The sequence below is a fragment of the Lutjanus erythropterus genome, chromosome 9 (genome assembly GCF_056507025.1).
Source record: "Lutjanus erythropterus isolate fLutEry1 chromosome 9, fLutEry1.hap2, whole genome shotgun sequence".
Classification (NCBI taxonomy): domain Eukaryota; kingdom Metazoa; phylum Chordata; class Actinopteri; order Lutjaniformes; family Lutjanidae; genus Lutjanus; species Lutjanus erythropterus.
In genome coordinates this window covers 4,490,834-4,517,441 of record NC_139325.1, presented here as the reverse complement: position 1 = coordinate 4,517,441, position 26,608 = coordinate 4,490,834, and the positions used below count along the sequence as shown (strand labels likewise).

The following is a 26,608-nucleotide window of genomic DNA, read 5'->3' as shown; positions in this document are numbered from 1 at the left end:
TGCACTCCACACATGGTCTCAATTTACAATTTCCCAACATTAAAATACAAATAATTAATTAATTAGACTCAATAAAAATAAAGTAGGGGATACCAGGGATGGTGATAACACTTTTTGTCTCAGTACCTAAAACTGACTGAATTTTTGTGTTAAAGCTCTCAAATGTTCAAACAAAGTGCCGTGACTCATTAAAAATAGCAATGTTTCCATTTTTTTTTTTTTAATTTTGGTTTTATTTTTGTACTTCTTTCCAGCTTTTCCCTATAGGCTATGATGTTGTGTAATGGTTCTGGCTGGTAATGTCTTCTTAGTAATGTTAAAATAACATGTTTCTGATGTTATGAAATACATTTAACTGTTTCTCGCTCTGAGTAATTCTAAATTCATCTAAAATTTGAATCAGATCATTGATGGTTCATGTCCTACAGAAAAATACTGCTGTGAATATAAGCAGTCATTATGGTTTACTACCACAGATGGCTGCATATTGATAAATATATAAATATGTTTCATAAAAATTACACGTTATTTAAATTTTTAAAACATAAACTAAGAGAATAAATGCATTAATCTCTTAGGGCCCTAACTTACACATGCGCAAAGCCGTTGTGGCGCCAGTGCAAGTGGTTTTGCTATGTTACACCAGCGCAAGTGCCATTTTTGCCATGTGTGTAAGACAGCAAATGCACTTGCGCCGGGTCTGTGCCACTGTGGACGGGAGGTCTAAACATGAAGGCAAAACGAAGGCGTGGCCCGGTGCATTTGCTATCTTGTGCTTAGCGCACTGGGGTAAAAACGCTTGCACTTTAGACCAGCCAAAACCTGGTCGAAGGTCTTTCAGCGCCTCGCGCTTACCATTTGCGCTTTAGATCAGCCTAATATAGCGGTCTTGTAATATAGTCTTGTATTTATCATGAGAGATAATAAAAAATTGGAAGTCAAAAGTCAGAATGACCTCTTATGACCGTTTTTGTAGTTCTGGAACTGGCGCTTCTGGTGTTAAAGGACTGGCGCTTCTGGTGTTAAAGGAAGACTGAATGAGCATCATCCAGGAGAAAAATACATATTCCTTCATCAGTTACAAGACATTTTATAGATTTCAGATGTCAGAAAATTGGAAGTCACAGGGGTGATCTAATGAAAGTGAATGTTTCAGAAAAGGTCGGCCTGTACTCATTCCCAGGTCATCAAATACCTATGTTTTGTCACGCCCCTGAATATATGTTGTAGTGACGCACAAGGTACCCTCTGTATTAGATGCAGATGGGTTTACACTGAAGTTACTTGAAAGCCTGGTGCGTCTCATACAGAGGCCACTGTAAATCTTTGATGCAAAGTTACAGTGAAATCTGAACACTATTCTGTATTTATCTCATACAGTGTCTACTGTAAACTGCAATGCAATCTGGAAGAAAAAAAAAAAACATAATCACAGCACTTTAAGAGAACGCTGATTCTTACAGGACTTTAACATAAATAGCTGAGCATCTGGGGAAGGTGAATGAAAAGTGTGGGAAAAAAATAGCTGCTCAATTTTGTGGCACATCTGCCAGCTAGTCGGCCCCTGTCACCACAAAAACAACCACACAACACCCTGCTCAGCCTGTCGTCACATGTGCTGCACTGATGAGGCAACCTCCACTGAGTAACCACTTTTATTCTGCCTTAAAGAATCCAAATGTTATGAAATGGCATGCCATTATCCTCGTCAAGGAAATAAGATTATGATTGTTTCTCCATTTCAGTTCAATTTTCTGCCATATAGCAGTATCATAAGGCTGTTCAAAAGCTTCATATTTGCAATGTTACAGCCAGCTAAATTTAGTGCATGTCAGCTTTTTGTCTCAGTTGTAGTTCTACTATGAGGTAATAAATTTAATCTCATCCTTTGTGTCCACATGAGCAAAAACAGTCATACAAGCCTTACCTCTGAAGTAACTGTGCTCTAAAAAGTAGACAGGATTGGAATTATTTCTTATTTCCAATACTGACGACCAAAAAAAATCTAAGAAAAAATCTAAGAAATCATAACTGTTGCCTTGTTCTTGTTGACTGGTCAGACATGCACATTCTTTTCATGCTGTCAGACTGAAGTTGACTTCCACACATTGTCATACATGACATAATAAAACAGAAGAGACTGACTGCTACTTTTTCCATTTCTATTCCCCTAACTGTTTTCTAATATTTAATTTTCTTGTCAGGCTCAGTGACATACAAACAAACTGGTGAAGGATGATGAGCAGGGAGGCGGGAAGTGAAGGTTTATTCAGATCTGGTTTTGCTTGAGTCACACCAGTGACATATTTATTTTGATTAAGTTTTGAAAAGGAACCGCAAAGTGAATATTGTCATTTTTTCATTCTTATATTTACTCTTACTGTTATTATTATTAGCAGTATTCTAACAACATTATTTAATCATCATTAAATAGAGCATATCAGTGTAAAATCAAATACATACTGTAAATATAAAATAATTTACCAACACTGTGACCAGAATACAGTACTTTGCAGGTGAAATTGCTGCCAGTTTATTTCTGTAAATGTGACATTTGTGATGGAACATTTTTCTTGTTATTTGAATAATCCAATCTAATAATAATAATTTAATAATCCCTAACCTGACCCAGTAGTGTTGTTGCTTAAACCTAACCAAAATGCACCATGTTAACCCCGTGTTAGAAAGGCCTCCTGGCAGCGTCTCATACAGATGCTAAAGGATACTTTGTGCATCAGTATGAGACGCAGAGGGGCGGTGACAAAATCATTGACGATCTGTGATAACAATATGGGTATTTGTGCAATAATTCAACTGTTAAATACTCCGTGCAATAATAAGAATTCAATATTGGAATACACTGGTACAACATTACTGTGTTTATTTATTTATTTATACTGTGCATTTAAAACAACCTATATTCTTATTTATAATACTTGCATCCTAGCAGTTATTCTCCATCTTCACCATTATTGTTGCTTTGACACTATTATATGTATCACTTGTATATTTTGTTGTTTACATATCTTAACACCTATTTCTATTTTTTTATATTGTTGTATATAGTAGTATAATTCCTATTTGTTTTTTACACACTTATGATTTCTATTTCCATTCTTATGTTTTCTATATGCATATTTATAGTTATGTTCTTGAATGGGAGCAACTGTAGTGCGAACAATTTCCCCTGGGAGAAACAAAGTATTCCTGACTCTGATAAGAACAGGTTGGATAGGTATACCCTTAAAACTGAACACTCCTATGGCCTGAGGGAAGAATACAATCTGTTTAAAGAGCCACTCTGCCTGATGTCCACAGTGTACTTGAATAAAAACAAGACAATTTAGAGGGATGTAGATACTAGATACAACAAGTCCTCTTCTGTTGACTATGCAATGTCTGTTTGTTGTTAGGCATGCATTAAGAGGAGATTCTGTGGAGTTTTTTAAAGTGGACCAATCATCTTCTCCTTCCTCAGACTAATGCTGTATGTTGACTGATTGCTTTGTAAATATCTGATCTCCTTGCGAGGTGCAACATCACTTCACCTGTCTGCACCCTCTGTGCTGTATAGTTGTGATTCTGCTTAAGTGTGGATGGCCGGGAACATTTGGTCTTCCTGTTTTCTGTAAATAACGTGACTTATTGAGAAGCTGAAGGTCGGCGTTGCATCGTAATGTGATGCAGTTCTGCTCGGCTGCGTTCATTAATGCTAATGAAGCACAGTGAGATTTGAAACAGGTTTAATCTGTGTTTCAGCTCGGTTTCAGCCGTGCCCTGCATGTGGGTTTGTGTGTAAATCCAGTTGTTCTGTCACCTCTCCAGCTGACTCACCGCTGTCTTCCTCATCAAATCCCATAAACAAGGGAAGCCAGGGATTAGTCCCAGCTAAATACACTAAGCTCATTTGATAATCACGGCTTCTCCCCAATCTCCGCTAATTAACAATGGATGTGACGAAATTAATCTACACGAATGGCTGCGAGTATCCATCTGTGTTATCAGCATCACATGAACGGATTTTGTTCCTGGATTTCACGGCCTCTGTGCCATGAAACTGTTTTGATCTCATTCCAGAACTCTGATATGCAGGTGGCTGAATATCACCACAGGGGGCCCTCGAGACCGTCAAGGACGATACGAGTGACCATGCAAGTGAGATGAGATTCTGAAATGACCCTGCTGAAACATTGCACAAGCTAAAAACTTCTTTTTACCACGTTACATTGATATGACATAGGAGTGGGCAGAATGATTTATTTAAAAATTGAATTGAAAAGATATAGATACATATGAACGCATGATAATATTGGCATGTCATCAGTATCAGCCTGATATGAACATTTCTGCTGATATGACAGGCCAGTAAGATGACACTTTAACTTAGTTTGCCTGTAGTGATGGACTTTTTTGTTAAGTATTCAAAAGAGATAGCAAAGTTGCTATTTGCAATGATCATTGCTTGTCATTTGTCACGCTCGGAGGAGCCAAATTGCATTCCTTCAACACTAATGTGTTATTTCTGTGACAGATGATACTTCCTGTTCTCTTCAGTTAGGTGGAAAACATATGTGAATTACACTGTAAACCCAACAGAGGCTATCGGTTTCCACAGTTTGTTTGAGTTGATAAACTCAAAAGTTGGTGTTTATCAAAGGTTAATATAGTTCGTGCTACATGTACTCTTTGATAACTGTTCAATTAAAATGTTTGATTAAGCCAACTCATTGCAATAAGTTAACACACTATAAAAATAAAAAAAGTTGAGAAAACGTAAAATTTTAAGCAAATTTAATTCAATAGATTAGAGTTTTGAGCCCAACTCAGGTTTTCTAAAAGTTTTACCAGCTAATCAGAGCTGGTCCAGACCTCCATGGGGCCCTGAGCAAAATTCTGCCAAGGGGCCCTCCTAACTGACCAGAGAGCCGTGTAAACCATTTGCCACACAGTCACACTCCAGTGCTCCTACGACAGTCCTCCCTCCTTTCAAATAGTTTGCTCCATCAGTAGAAAAGAAAAGTAAATTATCTCAACAAAAGATTATAGGTTAGTCAAACTTTGTTTATTTCAAAACTTTCCTAAAGTGAGAGTTTGAGTTTGATTCAAAACTCAAAAATCTTGTGAAGGCAAATACCCTGAATTTTCTCACCTTTTTTTTTTTTTACAGAACAGAACTGATTAATTTTAAGAATAAAATATTTCATGTTCTGTAGGGCTTAAACTTTGAAATTACAATTAATTAATGTGAGCATTTGGTTTTACAGTGTATCAGAATCGACAATCAGCCAGAATGAATTGGAAAATATTATTGGCATATCAGATATTGACTAAGAGAAGATAAATAGCCAGAGGGAAAAGTCTGTCCCATACTGTGATAAGAAAGTCTTTCATTTGCAAAATTACCATGATGGGCAAGTGGAAAGTGCAAAGATTCAGCAGAAAGACACTTTACCACAAATGAATATGAGCTTCAAGTCGTCACTATTGTTAACATAAAAATATGAATTATAGTATCTAGTACACTTCCAATATTAAAGGCAGCACAAAATGTCTTAGCAGAATCTCTGACACTTGAGAGATTTCTGTCTCCTGTCATGTTGCCCAGCATGAATATAATTCCTCCTCCTTCTCCTTCTTCTCTGAGGAAATCCCTCATTTGTAATTAGGTTTTAAACAAACAGAATCTCATGTATTTGTCTTTTGTCTCCTCTTTTTCTTCTTCCTCCTCTTCTTCCTCATGCTCAAAATGGCATATCTGCATACCTTTCCATATGTTCATTTAGCTTAGCTATTAGCCTTCATGCATAATTTGTTCTTGGGGGCTTTCACAGCTCAGTAGTTTTATTTTACAAATGTGTTGCAGTTTCTGTCATGTAGCTGAAAAATGTTTAGTGCAGCCTTAAGCTAGATCAGGCCAGCCTGATAAGACTTGCTTGCAGTTACTATCTAACTTTCTTCATCTTGCTCTTTATTTTTCTTTGTGCAGTTTTCACATTTCTCTTGGTAGCTCAACATGACCACATGCCATCAGTGGCAAAGGTTGTAAGAGAAAGACCCGGCTCATACCGGCTCAGTCTTCCTCCTCTTCCTCCATCCACTCCTTCCTCTTCAAAATGCCCGGCCGTCGCTCTCCGCTGCCAGCAGCCATAATTTCAGTCTGGTCTTTACTGAAATCCCAAAGAGCAGTTTGATGGCAGCATGAAGCTTCAGCTCTGAACAAGTACTAAATATCACAGCAGAAGCCAAAAACATCAGAACAAACGTCACAGAGAGGAAACAGCACTACCACATAAGACTGTTTCCCTCTAATACATAAAGCCGAGCTTTGGCAAATCCTTTGATCACGGCCATGACATATTAAATCACTCCCACATGAGCCTTTGAGTTGTCACTCAGTAATTTTTACAAACATATTATTAAAATGGAAGCCTGTCTGACAGTCTTACAAGATTCATAGCCTCTCCTAATTTAGACTCCATGACTTCATTGACATCTGTTTTTCAAAATATCCATGTTTGAGAAATGCAGCATGGCATCTCTTAGATGCCCCTATGGTAGATAAAACAAAATGAATACCCTCTAAAGTGGCCTAATGTCCATAACAACGTGATACAGTGCCCTCTGGGGGGCTCTTCCAATGGAGAAAATGACGTATATTGCCCTTCTTGTAGACAAAACCTCATAAAGCACCCTCTAGAGCAGGGGTATTCAACTAAAATTCAAAGAGGTCCAGTTAGAGAAAATTTGCTAAAGCAAAGGTCCAAAACATCATAATGTCTAACTTGTGTTATGAGTGATATATACTGAAGTAGTGTAGAAGTCAAACTCATTTTGGTTCAGGGGCCACATACAGACCAATTTGATCTCAAGTGGGCCGAACCAGTAAAATTAAAGCATAGTCTATTGATTATTCTGCCAATTAATAAAGTAATCAGATAAGAAATATTGCGTGTTCTGCATTTTTTTCTATTACATTACTTTTGCTTTATTTAAGAACAATGGTAATATACAAAAGAGAAGATAAGACAGGTCTATTAAATGAACAACTATAAATTGCTAAAGTAAAAATACTCAGTAAAGTAACTTTACTTTTAATGTAGATTCACTTTTACTGTATTTACTTTACTTTAGTACAAAGGTAAAAGTAAAGGTAGTAATGTCTGCAGAAACCACAAACAGAAGAGTGAACTAACTCTTTTAACTGAAACAGTCACCAGAATGTTTTGTTCACATGTTGAAATCACAACATTTTTCTTCTGGAGCAGGACAGACGCTCCCAGACCCCCAGAGGACAGGGGACAGAGGACAGAGGACTGGTTTACCAACATGACACCTTTTTCTCCTCTTATGAGTTTGCAGGTCTGTATTTAGTCATCAAAAAATAACGATAAAAATACCATTAAAGTACAACAACAGCAATAAAAATGTTGATTTTTCAAAAAAGGAAACAATAACATGCAAAATATTTAAATTGTAATTAAGTAAAAACACTAATACCACAATCTAAAAATACCTAAGTAAAGTAAAGTGACTGTGGATCAGTGAATAGTGTTTTATTTATGGCAGTCCGCCACATTAAAAACATCGGCACCATGACATGACTTTCTATTTTTGGAGCTGTGCACCTTTTTCGGTCGTGTCTAGAAGGTAACTCTTTATTTGCACAACTCTCGCGAGATTTGTGTTCATTATTTCTACTAAAATAATCAAACGCGCGCGATCTTTCGTGGGTCTAGGGTTCCCTTCTAAACACGACCCTCTCTGTCTGTCAAACTACAGACAGCAGACTGTCTTTAAACAGCACGATGTTACACTCTGCAGTGTTTCACACAAAGACTTTATGTGTGTGGACACACAGGTTTGGTTTGTCACCAATTTTGGCATTTTTATGTTTTTAATCAGTCTGAGAGGACAACGGTATCAGTGATTGATTAGTGATCAGTCTGCCCTCCTCTCCTCCCTCACCTGTTCACAGACTCTCCTGTTTTACGTACAGGCCTCCTTATACAGTTGTTTTATTTTATAAGTGCATCTGGTTGGTGTCGATGTCATTAACCATCATGTTAGTTTCTGTTGTAATAAACTCCGTCATTAACAACAGTCTCCTCCACACGCAGCTTCTCTGCAATTCGTCTTTGCGTTTCCTGATCAGCTAAACCAGCACCGGAAAGACTAGAAAAGTTGTTAAAATAGAAGCGTCCCGTCAAAATTTAAAATCTCTTGATAATTTATTGGTTATAGGTCCAGGTCCGTATAGGATGGCGTGTGGGTCCGGACTTGGACCGCGGTCCGCCAGTTAAGGACCCTTGCTCTAGAGTGTCCTTCCAGTAGATAAATGTGAGAAAGTGCCCTCTTGAGTGTCTTCCCAGTGGACAAAATGTGATGAAGTGCCATTTGGAGTGCCCTTCCAGCAGACAAAATGTCATGAAGTGCTCCAGTGTCCAAGACAAATGATAAAGTGCCTTCTGCAGCGCCCATCCAGTGACTCATACGTGATAAAATGCCCTTCAGAGTGCCCTTCTAATGGATAATACATGACAAAGTGCCCTTTAAAGTGCCCTTCCAGTCGATAATGTGATAAAGTGCCCTCTAGAGAGCCCTTCCAGTAGGTAATAATGTGATGAATTGCCCTCTAGAGTAGCCTTCAAGTGGACAAAGTGTCATAATGTGCCCTCTAAAGTGGCCTAATGTCCAAGACAAATGATAAATACAAATAATAACGGACAAAACAGACATCATGATAAAGTGCATCACTAATGTCGGAGTGATGCTGGTGCCCTTTATCCATTTTTTGGCCCCTGCCCCTCAGATAGCCTGAGTTTGCCACTGCATACATTATATTAAAGATTGTTTTCATGTTTTAAATGAAATTATCATCTGTATTTGAGTTGGAAAATCACTATAAAACATAATTTACTGAATCACAAATCCACACAAATGAATCATTAACAATTTGGCATAATAGGAGCTAATGATACTGAGGTAAGAGGAGAGGCACAGGGAGGTGTGATCCAGATTTCTGCAGAAGCCCTCAGTGTAAGAGAATCCACTTCATTTCAATTGGAGCTGAGAGTGATAAACAATCTGAATAATGTTCCTGAAGTGGTCTAATCTCTTTAGGACAGAGAGAGCTGGAGGATGGAGGGCAAGACGGGTGAAGAGGATTGTTAATTTAATCAAAATGGTGGCTCGAGGAGTGGAGGAGTCTGGAGATTCGGCCCACAGGGAAAAAACTCTCCCTCCTCCTTTATCCTGTTACATATTACACTGTCTCCCACTGCTCAGCCTAATGCTTAAACTCAATTATTCTTCCCACAGTTAGACAAACAACCACGTCAGCTGGGGAGTGTTCACACTGTCCCCGGGTGTATTTGTACCAGCAGCGCGTTGCTATTTGGGGCCAATATTAGCCTTTTATTAAATCTGGTCCAGTCAGTGTCATCCACCTTAGATTTGATGGATATTATGATGCAGTTTGTTTGGTTATATATTTACTGATAAATTAAAAAAGGTGCTGACAATCCTGGAAATTCTTCTAAACTGATCTGATGAGTGATTTGGAAAGAATGAATGAATCACTTAAATATGTTTCTAAAGAAGTATCTCAGGGTCTCACTAAGAATTAGATGGACTGGGGATCGTCTGGTGGATTGGAGCAAGGATGCCAGCAATGCACCCAACTGTCATGGTGAAGAGGGAGCTGGGCCTGAAGGCGAAGCTTTCGTTTTACTATTCAGTCTACGTTCCAACCCTCATCCATGGTCATGAGCTTTGGGTTGTGAATGAAAGAATGTGATTGAGGATACAAGCCGAAATTTAATTCTTACATAGGGTGGCTGCGCTCATCCTCAGGGAGAGGGTGAGGAGGTCAGACGTTCAAAAGTAGCTTGGAGTTGAAGTGCTGCTTCTTGGCATTGAAAGCAGTCGGTTGAAGTGGTTCAGCATCTGATTGGGATGCTTCCTGGAGCCTGACTCTGGAGCTTTTCCAAGAATGTCAAACTCGGAGAAAACCCTGGGGTAGATGCAGAACGCAAAGACAAATTCTATATGCCCTAACCCTAACCCTGGGTACGCTGAGGGACCCCCCAGGATGATGTGACTGAGCCTCCCGATGGCCAAACAAGAAGGTCGATAAAGGACGAATCTGCAAAACACCAGATTACATTAAGTGTCAAACTAAGGTTAGAGTTAGACAACAAAAGACTTTTTTAAGGACGGAAATGTCATGGTTTTTGGTTTCACTTTTGTTGTTCCCGGTTTTATTTGTTGCAGACGTAAATCATGATGTCAGGTTCGTCAATATGAATGGAATTCCTTGCAATACTGGACTGCATCATGAGCTTTGGGTCTAAAATTCAAGAATAGGATCTTTAGATACAAGCTGCCAAAATTAGTTTAGGTGTTGCACAATGGCTGTGTGTCTAAATAGAAAGCTATTTCAATTGTCGGTTGTTGATTTCCTGCATGTCTGGCTTCTATTTTATTCTGATTTCTATGTTAGCTCATATTTTACTCGCGCTAAACATGTGTGAAAAATTCCATCAACACTGTCTTCAAAACATCTTAAATATCAGAAGAACCAACATCAGAGTGCTGAATAAAGAAACAATAACAAGCATTGAAGCCTTTGTCATCAAGAACCGAGTAAGATGGAGCGGTCAGGTGAAAGATGAGTGTCTGCTGAACCAAATGTTTTTCTCCTAGCCTAAGGGCCTACTGACAAAGTGTCCTAAAAGCCAATGTGAAGAAATGTAACATGGATGTCAACAACTGGAAAACCAAATGCCAGAGACAGGAAAATCTGGCAAACAGTCACTCGAGAAGGAAAAACAACTTCCTAAGCAAACAGAAGAAGAAAAGAGAAGAAAATGGAAAGAGGCAGCAACAACCAAAGTCCAATCGACCATCTGGAACTCCCTATCCTAACTGAGGAAGAACTTTCATAAGAAACCTGAGAGGCCATAAATAGTTCAATCAGGAGAGACTAAGAGTAAAAGAAAATGGTTTGTTGGCACATGCATGAGATATGAAACATGAACAGTCTTTGGCGGTTAGACCCCATTGAGGTGAAACAATATGCACATATATAAATGGGGGGTGAACATCTTGCGCTACCTGGGTCCAATGACTGGAGGAGAGAGGGGTGGAGGAGGGTCGCGCGACTGACTGAATGACAACTGATGGAGCAAAAACAGAGGCGATTTAAAGTTTGGCAGCAGCAAATTCACTGGCTATCGCGACCGTGGCAAAATCTGATTGGATAGTAAAGACGAATGTGAACGTCCACAACAGCTGATTAGAGGGAATAGGAAGAGAGAGACGAGTAAAGGAAAGTTATGAATGAAGGCAGCGTAATAGAAGGTCTTCCTGATTGAACTTACGCTGAGCTTCATATCAGTGGAACAAAGACCATCATCCTTGACCTCACAACGACAGACCGTTTTGCTGTGAGGATGATCTTTCCTGAACCTTCATCATACTGTGGCTGTCCAGAAAGACTTGATTTTCAAAATTGGCATTAGATATTAAAACAATCTTGCCATTGAACCTAATCTGATGTTATCCATAATTTTGGAATAAACATTCCTTTCTTGCAACTGAGTTGGGCTTTCTCAGCTTAATGCCAGCACAACCATTACTCAGATAAGCATCAGGAAATGGATGAATACATGATCGTAATAGGAGTAACATTTGTGTTATCCAGTGTTTGTCACTATTTTGGCTCTCCTTGTCTTCTCTGACCTTTTCTAACAAACCACCAACAAGTCAAAAACTCTCCTTGACCAACATTTAATGTAAAGCATCTGGAAACCAACTGGTCACATTGTCATGAAATGTGCTATGGACATCGATGTCCCCAGAGGATCAGTCCTAGTCCTAGTGCATTGGTAACCATGTGGTATTTCCTCTAGTGTCATCTTGCCAAAACTTCCACTTGTACATAAGAAATAGCAAAACCCAACTGACAGATTTGCACATTTGTGGTCCTTAAAAGATGAGTCCTTTCTATTTTGGACATTCCATTTCCTTGAGCACCACCCACAGACAAAATGTTTGCACATTATATATCTCATATTTTATCAAGCAAATTGCCATGAAAAATAAATCTGTTTGATTTGAATAAACTTATTCAAATGCATTTTCTTTCCTCTAGTGCTACTCTGCAAACTTATCGTTTCAGGCCAAATTAATTTAACTGATATTAACTCAGTTGAAATAAACTGAACTGAATCAAATTAGAGTTGAAATGAACTGACAGACTTAATCAATGTTGTAAATTCTATTAACTTTTTTAATATCCATCACTATTAATACTGTGAAATTACTGAGAAAATATGCTGTGCTCTTTATTTCCTCATCAGATATGAACTAGGTGATTATTAAAGTGATTATTGCTTTAATAGTGTACAAAGCTTTGGTGTTGTTTCAGGCTTCAAAATTCAATGGTTGTTCAGCAATTTAGTGGATTCATTTAATTAAAGTAATGTTCAACCAGCTCAAAACAATGTGTAATTTATTTTTTTTACTTGTGCTTTTATTAATAAGAGGTGGTCATTTAATAATTTCTTTCAGAAACATGTAAGTTTATAGGGGATTACATTGGTTTGTTTTGCTTAACCAATTTGAAGTGAGTGATAAATCTGTACCAAGAATTCTTATTACTGAAGTTATTATTAAGTGGATTTATCCCCATTTCATTGATGTAGCTAGGTTGCTAGCTTCCTGTGAGGATGACATCACCATTCTTGACTGTTTCTCCCGTTGTGTTTGAATTCCAATTAGGGCACCAATTTAGAGCTGTGGAACTGTGCTGAACCACCCCTTCAATGAGTATATGGCTGTGAAAATGAATTAACTGCAACTATATGAGCAAAATGTTGTGCAAATTTGCAAATAATATAATTGATCACAAGCCTTGTATTGAGATTAAACTGCTTGGATTCACTGTGCAGCAGGATCTCGACAGATCGGCCTAAAGCTAGACTCAAAACTTCTCCCAGTTCTCCCTCTCTCCAGTGTGCATGCTGTGTTGAGGGTTGCTTACTTTAGGTTAATTACTGTTTGACATTTTACCTTCACTGGGTAACTCCACACCAGCAGGAAACATGGGAAAGAGGGACAAAGGTCTGTAAGCCAGACCATGAACCCGTGTTCCAGACCACTGGGTAACCAGGAGGTCCCAGATGTGACCAGCTTTTATGGACCAAGGAGTTCACAGTCAGTCATTAACCTCTGAGACCATGTTGACACCTTTTGCAGCTGCTTCTCAGTCGCAGCCTTCAGATGCTTTACAACTGAAGACTTCATTAGAGCCCTGTGTTACAATATTTCCAAAAGCTGCAACATGCATGTTGAAGAAGTTTACTGGGACTTTGACATAAAATGACAGAGGGAAGGGGGACGTCACAGACCAGCCCTGTTTGGGAGCAGAATCAAAGTACTGCAGGGTCAGAGCTGTCACATGCCAAGAATACATAATCAAGAAGTGAAAAACCTATTTAACAATTGTTTAACCATTATTTTGCTCAATGTTCTGTGGTTTATTTTCTCATTCTGAGCGTTACGGTCCATTTTCCTTGAGTTATCTTTAAGATTTTGCATTTCTGTTGAACCAACAGAGTAGTGGAGTACTTGTTTTGGATTATTTTGTGCAAGTCCTTTTTCTCTCAGAAGCAGCCATGTTGTCGGAATCCATGGCGACGTCCCTTCACTTTTTGCACATGAGTAAATGCACTGGGACACAATGTGGACTGCAACAGTTTTGTTGTGAGGATCATTGCAAGTTTGCTGTGTTTCAGTGGCCTTGGCTTAGTTTCTCTAGTTTTGGGTTACTTTATGTTGAACATAATTTAAAATTTTGTAATATTCACTTAGGATTTTAGAATTTATGAAGGCCTTTTTTTAAGTTGATTGTAATAAGTTATTTTATCTACCAAATTCATTTTCAGAATATTTCATTTTAATCTTTTTTACTTTCCAGCAGTTCCAGTCCCTGTCTATTAAGTTGCTTTGATTATTATTAAAAATAAAGCATTTAACTGTAAAAATACATCTCTGCCTCCTCAGTAACAAGCCTGTGTGATTTACTATCTTTTCTCCAAACAATTTTCAAGGTTCTGTCGGTATCTCCCCATATTGCATCACTTGCCACATTCACGATAATAAATATGCAACGTCTGAGTAGACTTTCAAAGTAAAGGTACAACAACTACTTGGTTAGGGTTGGGAAAATATCATGGTTTGCGTTAAAATTCTAAACGTATATAATATGTTATGTACAGGTGATGATATAGAATGGGGTGTATGAATGTGAAGGTCTACTTTGTTTGACACATCCACCCACCATCCTCCACACGTGGACTTTCTGGCTCTTTATACCACACCACCAAACTCTGATGGCACATCAAAACATAACGCTAGTGGTGCAACTCCATAAAACGGCACTCGAGAGGTACCAAGAGCGTCATAGTTTGAAGCATAGGGGCAGTTCTGCTCTTAATGACTTGCATCAGATGCAAACATTTAGTGTTAGTGCAGAAAGTCTGGCTCCTGTTGTGTGGAGAGGTGAAAAGTAATGGTGCTGAAGTCAAGGTGCAGGGAGGCAATGCAGCAAGTCCAGCTTTCATGCAGAGTTTTAGAGTTGGCATCAAGACAGAGCCGCAATTTGTGTTTATTTTTCGAGCATAGCCAGGATCTTTCCCAAAAATGAGAGGAATACAGCTGCTTAACTCAGCATTAAGGCTAGAGCTAGAGCACTCAATGTCTTATCAACACTTCACACGTCTCAATAATTATACTAATTACCTCCACCAAGAAAGTTTTGTTTTTGGTTCGGTTTGTTTGCTGGTTGTTTGCCTGTTTCTCAGCAAGATTATGGAAAAACCGCTGGTCCAGTTTTCATGAAACTTGGTGGAAATGTGTAGTACCGGCCAGGAAAGGAACACGTAACATTTTGGTCTAAATCACAGACCAGATACACAAATAATTTTTCGCTTCCATTAATATTGCAAGGTCAATAGTCTTTGCAGAGTTCCTTTGCAGAATATAATGGGTATATTATTTGTTCATGTGTCTTAATACAGGTTTGTTTTGTAGTTCCAACATTTGATATATCTATGGAAGTGCAATATGTGTAGTTCAACAAAATGTTTTCTGATTTCTGCACTGTGGCAGATACTACAATTATTTCACTGTGGGTAAATATTAAGTTGCTAAATTATTACGATTTATGCAATATTTTTTTTCTATATGCAAATTTAAGTTTGCCTCAAGTAAAAACATCATGTAAACATGAAGTTTTTCATTAACCGTTGATGACAAGCTGCCATGTTCAGCTGAAGCATTTGATATTTATTCTGTATGGACATGATAATTGAGTGTTTTCTTCACAAACTTAAGTATGTGAAATATTTCCAATTTAGAAGTACATAACTAATGCACAGCTGAGAAGAGGCTTCAGCCAGGCACAACAATATTTTGACATAATTCTGATAGATTTGGAAATGTATGCAGACATACATAGCAGTTGTGCTTGCAGATTTGCATATCATAGTGTTGCAGTCACCCATCCTTTGGTACTTTGCATTTTCTCCTTCCCCAATTCATTTTAGCTGAATGTTGAAGTTCCTCTGAGTTAATTGGAGGGTTATTCAGGACAACTGTTGTGCAGGGTGTGGGGACTGGCTTCTAAATATTGGAGAACAGTGCGGCGCATTCCCCTCTTGGCCAATCAGGGTGTGCAACACCTTCTGTCTAGGGCTTAACAGAGGTGGGGAATTACACACCCCGGTTAGTTTGATCCTGCCTCAGCTTACTGCAGACTTCACTTTATCAGCCGGAAACTCTGGTTCTCTAGGCCTTTTTTAAACTTTTTTTTTTTTTTTTTTTGCTGTTTTTTTGTTTTGTAAGAGTTTTGCTTTCATAACAATATGCAATCTATTTTGTTGACTGGGTTATTTCCATTATAAACCACCATCTAACACACACAGATGTCCTTAATATCAAAGAGCCATTTTATTATTGAAGGCATTTTTCTTTATTTTAATAATAATAATAAGTATTATTATTTTTATTATTAATATAATTATTATTATTATTAAGAAGACATATTTTCATTGTGAAAACACTTGTGAAATTAGTTTCTCGAAGTAAATTATTGTATTATTGTTATTATTATTATTATTATTATTATTATTATTATCATTATTAATATTATGTGTGATCAGCTGAAGTCAGGGGAATCTATACCACAACATATATCTCTTGCATATATTGACAAACCTTGGAGATAAATTGGTGGATTTTTCAAATACACGTTGAATATTAAATATTTAAAATTGTAGTCACCATTATTGCTAAAATTAATTGTGTGTTCACAGTTGTACAGGGCAAGCTAGCTAGGCTAGCTAGCTATGTTAAACTTAAACAGTGCAGTTAATTACTTAAATGAGTCTTTACCAGCGTTACAGCAGTACAGTGAATACACTTAATATCACCTCAACAGTGCAATATCATAAACAACTGACAGAGTGTGCAACATGAACCTCATTCAGTCAGTGTAATGTCTCATAGCAAGAAAGAAAGAGGAGAAGGAAGCTGAAACAAACTCGCAATTTCAAATTAAAGGTCTCTGAGAATAAACTTCTGAACCAAGCAGCAAACTCCAGGGAAATGCCAAAAATTGCAGTTCCTCAGATGACCACTTGAAAATGGTATGTCACATCAATATTTTTCATAAAGGTTTAGGTCTTAGTGTTGCCGCGACACTGGAATTTCTGAGGCTACAAGGGGAAAAGTAAAGGAGAGGGATGAAGGCAGACAACCACATACAGCTCTTGCCTTCACTCCTCTGTATTGAGTGAGGGAGAGGAGCACAATCCCCCTACAGGAGTGCAGAGGCATTATCAACAGATCAACGAATAATCAACTCACACAGACAAGCATCTGTGCCTGTTTTTGTGTTCTTCTTTATTATCACTGGCTGCCTAAACAGTGCAAACAGTGACCAACACCAATACACACAATACTCTACTAAAAACATACAGAGCAAAATATGTTCTGATCATATAAAACTGAATTCATTCTTTTTTGCTACAGTAATTTCAGTTTTTCAAATTAAAGACTTTTGTCTGAAAATGAATTTATTGCAAACTACTTGTCACTTGGTCACTGTATTTTAACCATCTATCCTTCAGTGTGAATGCCATTTACTAACTGTCCTCAGACACAAAATATAATTCTCATATTTTCATAGTCTTTTGTCTCCCACCAATAATCAACTTATCTTCCGCTTCTAATAAATTATATTTTTCTGGATGTTTCTGTTTTTTGTCATCTAACGTTGGTGTGAATAATTTAGCAGTCATGAAATTTTTAGCCTCCTTCTCCTCGGTGGTAACAAGAAAAGCCACTCTGTGCACAGGATGCAAAGTCACAATTTATTCATGAGGAGACGCCACACGGCCGAGGAACACGGTGAGATTTGGAGCCGGACAGAGGAACACAGGCCTGACGCGGCCCATTCATCAGGACCGAGCAGTGTGTTCTGTATATGTTTTCATTAGCGGGGTCAAAGCTGCGTCTCGTGTTGGCTCCCAGTAGCAGGTTGCTGAGTGACTGGGAGTCCAGCAGGAATTTAATGAGGTTCCCCACGGAATACAAGCAGCTGTTCCGAGTGACAAACTAGACACTGGAATCAGTTTATTCTTTCTAGAAACTTCCATCCTGCTTCTTGTGAAGGTTGGATAGATTCTGCGAGGTGACAGACAGACAGTGGCGTAGCATGGTTCTTCCATATCTGTCCACTGTGAAGCCTCGGATGACAAAAAAAAACAAAAGTAATTGCTTCAGAGCGGAGTCGACACAGTTTTGATTATTCTTGTCCTCCCAGCCCCGTAGCACAAAATGACCATATTATATCGAGCATGGCTGATAGCAGCCGAACATATCATTGTTGAGTCACTGGTATTGATCACGTCCCTGAGATTTCTGGCTGTTCAAAACTCACTTTGCAGCACATCTTTTGGAACAAGCTCGACAGTACCCCTGACAGTTACAAGTTAACACACTATTTCAACTGCTTAGTAATGCATGATAGTGCTATACAGGAAGTAAAACTGGCTTTTTAGCAGAGGCAAAGACACAGTAACACAAATAACATTGCCATTTTAAAAAGCAAAACAAGTGAAGCAAAAGCTGTTTGTGAAATATATGTTTGAGGATGACTGGGAATATCAGTCATAGAGCCGTCCACCTTCTCTCCAATATATAGTAATAGAACTAGATGGAACTCAGCTGGTGGTGCTTAAAGCGCTAGAATATGCATTTGAAGAACTCAAACGCAATGTCTCTTTGCAGACATCATGACCCAGTTACTCCAGATAATCCACAGACCTTGTTGTGAGCAGTTTAAATTTCTTCTGTGGCCTGTAGATCGGGAACTTTTTCTGATGTCATTAAAAGGAGTAGATTCTTTTGTTCAAGTGCATTCGCAATTTCTTCCAAAGCAGATTTCAACGTAATGCTCTGAGAGGATCTCTTTCAAACTGTTCAAAGTCTGAACACTGGAAAACCACAGCAGGTTATGCATGTCCTCTACAACCTTTTGTGTTGCACTTCTAGTAATATGTAAAACAGTTTGCATGTGCACAAACAGAGATGCTAATTTGTGCTGGACTATTGTGTTGATGTTCCTGCTTCACTATCAGATTTGTCACCAACATTTGCCTCATCTTCAGTATTGCCAGTTTGAGGCTGCTTTTTTAATATCATATCGGCCAGAAATGTACATTTCTGCCAATATGACAGAACAATATAAAATGATGCTTTACTTATTGCATTCTTTCAATGCTACAATGATGAGCCGTCATCCCGATCATTATGACAAATTTGTGAAGATAAAAAAGAAAAGTTTGTTAAACAGAACCGTGTGGGAGGTGATACTTAGACATGATAGACAGAAGGTTCATCCAATCACCTGCAAGTGTTTTTTGAAACTACCTGCACTTTTCCAATCATTTTCTAACACGGACTAACTTCAACCAATCAGATCAAACTCTTGCTAAAGAAAAACATCCTTCAGTGCCTTTTTTTTGCTCTTCCTTCAATGAAGAAATACTCTCCAGCTCTGATATAACTGATGCTATCACAGTATCTATGCTAACCTTTTCAGGAGCCGCTGTTGTTCATTTGAGACGAGTCGCTTCCATGGACGCCTCTCGTTGTTGTCACACCTAGAACCACTCCCATAGCTGCCACTAGTCCCTCCAAGGATGCTGACTGGCTGCACCACTTTTGGTGCAGACACAAACAGATAACTTGAACCCTGGCAAGGTGGATTTTTGCGTGATCTCATGAAGCCAATTGCCTCGCAAGGTAAAGAAAACACACACACACAGAATATGAAGACATACAGTTTGAAAAGCCATCACGATAAGAATAGATATAACATGTTAATTCTACTGTAGGAGAAGTCTGATGTTCTCTAGCAAAATGAGAGAAATTATAAGATATCTGCAAAAATCCAGTGTGCATCCACTGGGCTGTGAGCACTGTAGCATCAAAGAATGTCCTGTCATGTCTAGCTGACTAATCTGTCTGTCTTAAGGCATGGTCAGACATGGGCAAACGCAGGGGAGTCATCATCAACTGTTGAGGCAAACGCATGTGGTCAACCACACACACTATTTTCTATGGACTGACGGTGCAACTTTGCTAGTCAAAGATGCAAAACTTTAGTTGAGTTGAGTTTATACACACTCAGAAGACATAAAAGCGACTTGACTTGTGTAAAATTACTTTTTCAAATTGGAAACAGAACAGTCAACAGAACAGAACAATCAATCCCACCTGTAGCTGTGGGTTTTTAAGTAAGCTTTTTTCTTGTGATGTATATTTTTTAGTTTGAATATTGTTTGTGACATGTATCTTGTTAAATATTTATGTGTATAGTCGCTGGTTCTGGTGTTTGAATGTTTATCTTTTTTTTTTTTTTCTGTGGCTATGTGGTGTAAAATTAAGTCAATTGATTGAACTGTTCTCATGCATCATTTATAGAGGTAATTAATGAGAGTGCATCTTCATTCAGTTGACCTTGTCTGGGAATAAATGATCAGAATAAATGCTGCAAAAAAAAAGTTGAACCACTCAAGTTGAAAGGATGAAAGTGGTAAGACGGAGGGGAATTTCTTGCAGTGATGACCTGCTTGTGGTGGGACAAAATGCCATGTCAGATCATGGTAACCACTCACTTTTATTTCCTTTAATATATGTTGGGCAACTTATTACTGCACGGTTAAAGCACTGAAAATACAGTTTTTACATCCCTGCTAACACTCCCAGGTTTCTCCTGTATTTCTTGACCACTTCCTGGCGCCCTGCCATAACTTGCATGGCTCTCAAACTTTATAATGAATAATCATCGTAAACCATGAGTTTTGTTTATTTGTCTGACACAGGCCTTGTTCAGGTCTTAGAAGCAGGCATTACACTTTCAGTTTAATTTTTTGCACCCTCAGCTTAAATTTGAATGATAAATGTGCATGTGGTCTCTGTGGTGCATGGGCCGTGCATCTCTATGTGTATCTCTGAAACAGCTCAGCCAACAGAAAGATTTACCTCAAGGAAATGTCCATCATGGACGTTTCAGAGGATAACAACATAACACCATAAATATGCACCCAAAGACAAAGGATGAGTGTGATTTGGTAATAATGATGAAAATAAAAAGTAAAGAAATGGATTTAGTGATCATCACATTGATCAAACACTGTTTTAGCATTAATTCTGATGTGTATAACTTCATACATGGTCACATAGTTTAGTAAACAGTGTTTGTACTGTGATGTGTTTCAAGGATAAAAAGAACGTTAGAAAACAGATGTACCCTTATAACCAGACATCATAAAAAAAAAGCAAAATACTGAGTAACCAACCAGTCTGATGTGTGTAGAGGCCTGTATGACTATAATGTATCAGCCTGCTGTTGTTTCCAGGCGATTTAATCAAAGTAAACACAGTGAATGGTCGTGCTTAATTGCACTGGGCTCTGGTGTGGACTTCTCAGAGGGTTTTATCAACATGGTTTTGGTCCATTATGTTTTGTCTAAATTGTATCTTATCTGAATTTGGTTTACATTAACTGATTTTATTTTCTTTGTGTGTTGGTCTGAGGGACATCACTTAATGCCAAGCTGTTTAAAGTGATAGTTCACCCAAAAATGAAATTTCACTCAATATCTACTCACCCCTGTGCTGATGTGAGGATGGGTGAAGATCTCCAGTTCACAAAACACTCCTGGAGCTTCAGCAGAAAACAGCATTGTAGCCAAATCCAGTACAATTGAAGTGAATGGTGACCAGTTTTAAAATGTGAAAAAAACCACAAAAAGTCTCCATACTACTTGTGACATTAAAATTTGACCCATAAAGACATTATTTACACCATGTTTTTAGCCTAAATGTCAACTGTAGTCTCTCAGACCAGAGCCACATGCGCTCTGAAGCGGGTACACAGGCTCTCGCCCAAGTGGCGCAGCTGCAGCGGAGAAATGATGAAGGGCAAGTGGGTTGTAAAGCCCTCCATCAGCACCGATGCAGGCTCACAAACCACACTCCTCTCAGGTGCAGCACCTCTGTTGTGTCTTGGATAGAGGAAATTCTACCAAAGTTAGTTTCGATTGAGGTGCAGTTTATTTTAATAGACATTTTTTGGGCACACATGGCAGAATGACATGACCAAAAAATGCGAAACAGAGATGAGGCCAAAGAAGCATGGGAGCAAGTTTTTTTAATTAATAATTTTTCCTTTGACTAGCTCATTATTGTCATCCTGTTTTCGTCAGAGAAAGTCGAGGGCTTCCCAAAGTTGGTGTATTTACACCTGCCCCCTTATTTAAGTGACCCTCCGCAGCCGCAAGTGTGACTCCACAGCCGTCATCTGTTCTTTGTTTCAGGAAGCTCCCAATTAGCCAACTCCTTCTACCCAATCAGTGGCACCTGATCCACCTTCAACAGACCCTTCCTCTGCCTCGCACACTCCTGTTCAGCCAGCCAAATCTGCAGGAGAAAAGTCTCTCCACACCACTGTGTTTGTTCTTGCCTTTTATTCACTTAATAAACCCAAAATTTGGTCTGTCCAAACTTGTTTTCTTCCTCCATGTTGCTTCCCTTGAGTCAGGTCACCAACTCTGCAGTCCCTCTCAGCTTTTCTCTCATCCCGACCCACCCTTTCCCAATCACCTGGTGAATATAGTGGAACATCTAACAGCTTAAGACAGAAACCAAAATAGAAACAAAAACTGAACCAAAAGACAGTGAATAGGACATTAATATTCATCAGGTCAGAAACACAACTCAAAATGAATGCTGTTGATCAACAAATTGATTGTAAATTAGCCACTGTTCACGTACACATTTGCAATATCAACTTCACAAGGTAATATAGGTTTGACTCCTGCCTGCAGCCCTTTGCTGCATATCATCACCTCAGTGTCTTTCCCCTGTCTTTCCCCCTCACTTCTGCTGTCTTGTAAATTAGGCAATAGTAGTTTTTGGATCTTATTTTGAAAGTCTACCCTGTTGCATATTCATTACTGCCTGCACCTGAAGATCTGATGGCAGAAGGGTATAGAGCCACTGACCAAGCTGCTGTATTTGACAGCTTGGGAGTGAGAATGTGTTTCTTGTTCACCTCTTGTTTTTCAGCAACTGATGACAGTCCTTCATCACATTTTAGTGCTGCAGAACTCCCTTAAGAGAAGGCTAGGGCGGATATTTGGATGCACAAAGTGTCTGACTTTGACATTTTGTGATGCTGCTTGCATCTCCTACCAAAACTTAACCTTGGTTGCTTCTTGCCCTGACCATGATATTTCCAGAATCTCAGTCCAGTAGCTTTAGTTGCTGAAACCTAGCAGCCAACTTGCACAATAGAAGCACCCTGAATCTGTTCGACCTGAATGGACAGAATCTTGAGTAATATTGTTGGGAACACCTAGGTTAACTAAAATGGCTGCCACGAGAAAGATCTATTGGGTTGGTTTGAAGTGACAACTGAAATATCCTTTAGGACCATCATCTCCACTTGATACCATGCTTGCCAACCTTGAGACCTCAAAAGTAAGGACAAAACAGATGCCTTAAGATGACCTTTAACTGACACAATAACTGGAAATCAGTGGGATGATAGCATTTAACCTTACCTGGTCCAATTTCTTATTTGAGTACAATCACACAGAAAATGTATTTTTTTAGAAAATGTGTCCATTTCCTTCAAAACTTTCCATAAGAAATGTCTCTATTAGTACTCTACATCTCTCTCTTTCTCTCTCAATCGCTGAGGAGGCGGAGGAAGACGAGATGCGAGCATTATACCAATTAGACCAAGTCATTGCTTTGCAAGTCACAAGTAAGTCTCAAGTCTTTGCGCTCAAGTCCCGAGTCAAGTCCCAAGTCAAGACAAGCAAGTCTCGAGTCAAGTCGCAAGTCCTACACTTTGAGTTTCGAGTCCTTTTGAGTCATTTTAACAACAAAGTAATATATTAAATGTACACAGATCATGTATGCTTTTAAAATCTATATTTATTTATCAAAACAAATTTGATAAACAAGGGAATTTAACTTTTACAAGAAAACTAGTGCTGACATTGAACTTTTATATTGTACTATTAACCAGTAACATTTAACATTTAACTCGTAACATTTAACATTTAACTCTGCAAGAATATTCTTCCTTTTCAACTATTTCTGCACAGAATAAACACATCTGATAAAGTGCAACTGAAATTATTTGTAAAAAAAAAAAAAAAAGTACAAAAAGTGCTGACATTGTATTTCCATAGAATATTCCACTAGAACTAGCACCACAGCAGTTAACCATTGAATTCACATTTTAAAAAAAAAAGACTCAAAACGATAACTCAATAATCAAAACAGATGGCAATTAATCCAAAAATCAATTAATCATCAAACCATCGATTAATCATTGCAGCTCTAGAGGTAATATTGTAAAAAACAATTAGAACATCAAATAATCTTCTCTTGTCCCTTCAGATCTGTCTTGCCTGGGAACCACTGCCCTAAATTATCAATAAATTGATAGGTTTTTATATTGAGGAACATTTAGGTTATCCTTAAAGGACTAACACAAACAGGGTTTTGTGTGTGTGTGTGTGAGTGTATGTGCGTGCATGCGTGTGTTTGAGAGAGAGGGAGAAACATAACAAATACATGAACATAACATTGAACAGGGTTGTGCACTTTCTGTTATTTCAGGGCCCTATGCTGCGTTGCATTTGCAAAAGACTAAATTGGCCAAAAGTCTGTCAGTCATTTGTGTGCGATGGGGCCGTAGAATGATGCCACCATGGCTGAAAACTCGCTCCACTGGAGCACTGGAGGCAGGCACTAGGGGTGGGGGAAATTTCTGATTCTTAGATGCATCGCGATTCGGACGTGGACGAATCTGAATCGATTCACAAACGTCCAAATTTCGATTATTTAAATCTGTTAATTAAAGTGATACAGAAGCTTCTAAATAATGTGGAACTAAGAAGCGCGGTACGCGTCATCACCGGGACACTTTGGGACGCGCACCTGGAGCGACACGCGCACAGCGGAAAACAAACATGGCCGACCGACAGCCACCTCGCCATGAGGTCCGAACAGCTCCTTCTAATTTAAAAGCAGCCGTGTGGAAACACTTCGGCTTCTACAACGTCGACGGCGGAAGCGAACTGGACAAGAGCCACGTTATATGTAAGCTGTGTCAAGCTAAAATAAAATACTTTGGCAACACAACAAACATGAGAAGCCGTAACTCGATTCCACCCGACGGAGGAGTCAGGGAGACGGCAGGCTGCTGTTGCTGCGGCTACTAGTGGCTACTGTTGGTACTTTCCAGTTTGCACATATTTCCAATAGTTTAATAAAATATAATCGAAATGAATTCTTATTACAAATGTGCTGTTTTTAAAAATTGCAAGTGACGAATGCTTATTCAGTGAGACAAAAAGAAATGTGTTTGTGAAAAAGTGCATCAATATACATAAAGATGCATCAATAATCGTTTTATAATCGAATCGTAGCCCCTGAATCGTAATCGTAATCGAATCAGCAGGTGCCCAAAGATTCCCACCCCTAGCAGGCACTGCCAACACTCTGATGGCCACTCGGAACGGTGAAGGAAGAGTCGTCATGTTAATTGCCCAGAACAAAAGAGCATTCTGTCCTTCGGTTATGTCAAGGTAGTGACTTAGCTGTAGTGCCGGAGTGGTCCCCACATCCTTCTTCTGCCTTTTACAGTGTGCAGCAAACAGCACTTCTCCTTGTCCAAGCTCCTCTCGCTCTTCTTCATCAACAAGAGTCACAGGTTGCTCTGTTTGTGCTGCATCTTGCAGGATCAGTTCTGACAATCAGCAGAAACAAAAGAGCCCTTATTACAATTAGTGTGGGAGGTCAAATGTGTTAGACTTAACAAACATTATTGTTGCAGTCAATTAGATCAGATTATGAGAAAAAAAGTTACATTAAACTCAATAATATTTACCTTTAACTTGTTGTGCCACCTCTGCCTTGACGTCACAATTGACCAGCACATGGGGCTCCACCCACAACAGAAAACAAGCTGGATCCAAGCTGCTTTGAGGTAGACTGGGTCTGCAAAGGGAGCAGTGACCCCATCTTGTGTCCTGGCCATTTTCACATTGATAAAGATTCCAAGAAATCTTTTGTTCAGGGATGCCTGGAGACTTCTGACCATGCCGCTCAAGAAACAGACTTGAGGCTTCAGCTTCTCAAGGTGGTGATTGAGGGACAAGACAGATGGAACAACAGCACTGATTGTGACTACCTTCTCCCCCTGTGTCAAATCAGTTGCTTCACCAAATGGCTTCAAGATATCCACCAACTCCTTCAACAGGTTCCACTCCCGTGCTGTGAATGACAACTCCTCATGCCCAGACTTTTCCAGAACTGCACAGAGCTTTAGATGATCACACTGGAGAACTGCCTTCACTTGCCTCAGTGTTGAGTTCCACCTTGTGTTGACAGCAGCAGGAATGCTTTTCTGTTCCCCAAATTCAGCACTGAATAAATCTTTGAATGTCGTGCTTATGTACAGCAGTGAGCTGAGTTTTAATAACTTTGAAAGAGAAGGAGATGCCACTTTTGCTTCTTTTAAGCCATCTCCCACCACCAGCTGAAGAGTATGCGCAAAACACTGCAAGCGCTGTTTGCTGGTCTTCCAGGGTTAAGTCATGCCAGAGCTCTGGGTCATCAAGATGATCCCCGTCATCATCATCTTCTTGTTCAGTAGGGAAGCACACAGTGAATGCTTTGTGCATGTTAGCAGTGTTGTCACTAATAATGTAGTCCAGTTTATCTTTGATGTTGTATTCATCACATATTACCTCAAATTGGTCACATATTCTTTCAGTGTTAGCCTTTGAAGCGGTTGCAGGCCAAGAGATTGGACTTCAGCTGTATCCTCTCTGCTTCTTTCTCCAATGCACAGTGACTCCAAGGAACCTCCTCATCTTTTGGTCAGACCAAATGTCCACAGTGACTGAAACATGGTCAGTGCTGCTCAGTTGAGTTTTTAATTTTGAAC

The 26,608-nt window shown here is 39.0% G+C and overlaps 1 pseudogene; it reads right to left on the bottom strand.

Annotated features, from left to right (window-relative positions):
• LOC146320987 (uncharacterized) overlaps window positions 1–26,608 on the bottom strand; it is an 87,097-nt pseudogene that overhangs the window by 42,452 nt on the left and 18,037 nt on the right.